The following is a 3,627-nucleotide window of genomic DNA, read 5'->3' on the forward strand; positions in this document are numbered from 1 at the left end:
CGGTTCTAAGCGGGGCTGGAACGACTTCCCCAGATCTAGAGAGCTTGCCCAGTGAAACTGGCAATTCAGGGGCAAAATCAATCCAACAGGAAAAGTAGAGGCGGCCAGGAAAATGTCTGGCCTTGGGCTACTGGATCCTGGCTTGCTTCTTGAGTTTTGAGAGAAGTGAGAAAGAGAAAAAGGAGCCATAGTTTTTCTACGGCTAAAAATGCAAGAGTGGGTGGGGTTTGCTATCTGGTTCCGGGCCGACCCTTTAGCAAAGGGTCAGAATTTGTCTGCAAACTGCAGAAACTCCCCAAGGGATCTGGAACACGAATTTGCAGGGCAGTGGTTTCCGTCTACTGAACTGTGTGTGATACCGGTACGCTCATTTTGCTGGCAAAAGAGCCTGTCATAAAATGTAATACTGACTATAAAACAAATCAGCGCTTTGAAACGACTTGCTTCAGATGTTTTCATAAATCCCTAATGGTTAAGGCACTGCCTGCTATTGATAATATTAATGTGTTAATAGTTCCTCTGAAGCAACAGCACTGGGTAGGGCCGGACACACACACACACACACACACACACACACACACGCACACACGCACACACGCACACACAGATGGGAATACCATGGAACTGGAAAACAATGCTTTAATACTCCCTTGAGATCCAGCTGCACTTTGTTGACCTTAGAAAACCAGATCCAAGTGAGAAATCAGATATTCTCAATTCTTGGCTGAAGCTCCCCTTTAAAGTGTTTTCCTTCGGTTCACAGAAAAGTATAATACACAGGTACATGGGTACATATAAAGGCCTGTGAGGACACCCATGTTCCTAGCAGCATTATTCACAATAGCCAAAAGGTGGAAACACCCCAAAGGTCCATTGACAGGTAAACAAAATGTTATGGATCCATGTATTGGAACATGACTCAGTCATGAAAAGGAGTGGAGTCATGAAAAGGAGGAGAGGAAGTGGAACAGAGGTTATCAGTGGCTGGAGGGGGATGGGAGGTTAGTGCTTAATGGGGACAGAGTCTGTTTGGGAAGATAAAAATGGTCCAGGAATGGATGATGTTGACAGCTGCACAACAATGTAAATGCACTTAAAGTCACAAAACTGTATATTTAAAAATGGTTCGGATGGTAATTTTTATGTCACACGTATTTTACCAGCATGTTTTAAACAGGGAGAGAAAAGCACGTGAGCAGTGGACATGAGTTCTCCGCCCTCCGTCCCCTACTAGTGTCTCCTCCACCACGGGCTCACAGCGGCCTCCCCAGGGCCTTGGAGGGAGGCTGCCCCGCTCCCCCAGGGCGCACGCTGGGCTTCCTTTGCTCTTAAAGAAATGGGAAGTTTTATGTCTACAATTCTCCAGACAGGCATGCAGTCCAGGGAAGCCTTCCCATTAAAGGAATGTAAGAAGCCGGAAGGATATTTTTCATGATATCATTCCTCTGCCCTTTCCTAACAGGCATTCTTCAGATTGGAGGAATCTTAACTCAACACCCCAGTCTCCTTGCCAGTGGCCAAGGACACTGGTTCTTTTCAAGGCACGTTTCTACCTCTGGACCACCTCAGCCCTTGGATTTATGCGGTCCCTAGAAAGGTCTAGAAAGTCAAAGGTGAGGAAAATGGCGTCGGCCGGGGGGGCGGGGGGGATGGCACTTGCTGGACTGCAGCGTTTACCTGCACTTGCCGTGAATCACGTCACGATTTTGCCCCTCACAGATACACAGGGAACCACCCATGCTGTCGGGTCTGAAAGCAGAAAGGGTGCCCAGATACTTCTCTCAGTAACACAGCAGACACTCAACCTTGAACACAGGTTTTCTAATGCATCAGTTTATGTAAGACATGGCCAGGGCTGTCAACAAGGAGACAAACAGTTGGCATAAGTTCGCAATTCCAAGTATCCCCTTAAATTTCCCTGGCCCTCCCTTAAATTTCCCTGACGTGCTATTACCCCAGAGCAGGCTCCCGGGAGCTTCCGGGTCAGTCACACGGGCCTCGGTCAGCTTTGTATCTACAGTCTGTCATGGCCAGCTCTCTTCTCCCTGCAGGTCAGGAAGAGGCATCCTGCGTCTGGTGAGGGAGCCTGTTCAGAGCCCTCAACGGGGACAAGGACACAATGTGAGCAGACTTCTATTCGTTTTCAAGGTGATGGGCCCAAGGGCTAGGACCCCAGACAAATAAGGGGAGTGGGCTTGGAGGGTCCCATACCTGCCAGGGAAGGCCCACTGGAAGGAGGTGGGGAGCAAATGCAGGGCTCCCACTGTGAAGCCGCGGCCTTGGACAGGGCGGGGTGCCTGTGACACGCGACCCGGTAAAGACAGAAGCAGAACAGAGTGTGAGGTGTGAGCCAGCTGATGGGCTTGAAGCTGTCAGGACCTGGAGCAGGCAGAGAAGCCAGATCTGCCTATCTAGGAGAACTTTGCAGCCCAAGCATCCAGGTTTTCTACATCAGCTGCTTCACCCAAGTCACTGCCAGCTCATAAAGTGCTTGCCTGACTCACTGGCTTTTCTCCCTACAATGATGCTGTTTTATTAAATGTTGTTGAAGCTGGGGGAGGGCGGGGGAGGGGTCGCCGCAAGGTTGAGGGGAAGAAGCAGAGAGAGACAAGTCAGGGGTGAATTCCATGTTACTGTTATTTTCAAAAGGAGTCTTTCTCAGTTTTGCTTCCTTCAAGGCTGTCCCAAAATTTGGTTAGATGGGATGGGTAGGCCCTGATCATATACAAGGTTGTGTTTAAATGTGCTGGAACTCTGTGTCTGTTTGTGTATAGTCTTGAAGGATCAAACATATATTTAACCTGCATAAGTGTTCCTTATATCAGAGCAGAAACATGGCCAACAGGTTCTAAGGAGAGCTGGTGTTTACAGTGTTTGGAGATATGTGTGAGAAGATCGTGTTTTGCTTTATGCATACATATTTGCTTTGTCTGGTAATCCTTCTGGAAGCCTGACCGTTTTGACTACTTCAGCGTGGATCGCCTTGGGGGGTGGGAAGAAGTATGCCAAGTTGCAAAGTGCTCTTCTATTTTAAAAGGTGCTTCTCCCCGTGGCTGCCCTGCCAGGGGATGGCAGGCTGTTTTCTGGATACACTTCCTGTTTTTCCGGTTGACCCAAGTTCTCAGATAATCCAGGGTGGGTCAGCATCAGCTTGGGGGGGGTGTCCGTGGGGGTCTCTGCACCTCAAGGTGGTGTCATGGGTACAGGCTCTCCCAGCTGGAGGCCCCAGGAGAGCCCACCTGAAGGTCCCAGGCAAACAAAGCTGCCACTCCCAGGAGACTTACCACAGCCAGGCCCTGGGGCCACCCCTCAGCGTCCCTCCCCACTTCCCCCAGGACAGATCTCATCACCAAGCCCCCACCCACTGACGCACCAGGTTCTCTCTGCGCTCACACTGAGCCAACAGGGTAAAAACCACTGCCTTCACGCAGCCTCCAGATACCAACCTGGATTAAACAGGCCTGGCCACAAAAGCCGGTGGAGAAATTCAAGACCCTCTCCTCCAAAGTTCAGACAGGAGGGCCACCTGGGAGACGAACCTCAGGGACCCTCTGGGATCAGGGCTGCTTCTGGAAGCCCACTCCTGGGGTAGGGGGAGGGAGGGTCCCACGAGCCGGTTGCTAACCT

At 50.6% G+C, this 3,627-nt stretch overlaps 1 long non-coding RNA gene across 1 annotated transcript; it reads left to right on the forward strand.

The window, feature by feature from the left end:
* Positions 1–1,599: 1,599 nt before the first annotated feature.
* Positions 1,600–2,522, forward strand: LOC133258566 (uncharacterized). The gene is made up of 3 exons (XR_009740080.1): positions 1,600–1,613; positions 2,052–2,121; positions 2,288–2,522. It is a non-coding gene; the product is annotated as an uncharacterized LOC133258566 (long non-coding RNA).
* The last annotated feature ends 1,105 nt before the right edge of the window (positions 2,523–3,627 follow it).

Source organism: Bos javanicus, chromosome 12 (genome assembly GCF_032452875.1).
Source record: "Bos javanicus breed banteng chromosome 12, ARS-OSU_banteng_1.0, whole genome shotgun sequence".
In the NCBI taxonomy this organism is placed as follows: Eukaryota; Metazoa; Chordata; class Mammalia; order Artiodactyla; family Bovidae; genus Bos; species Bos javanicus.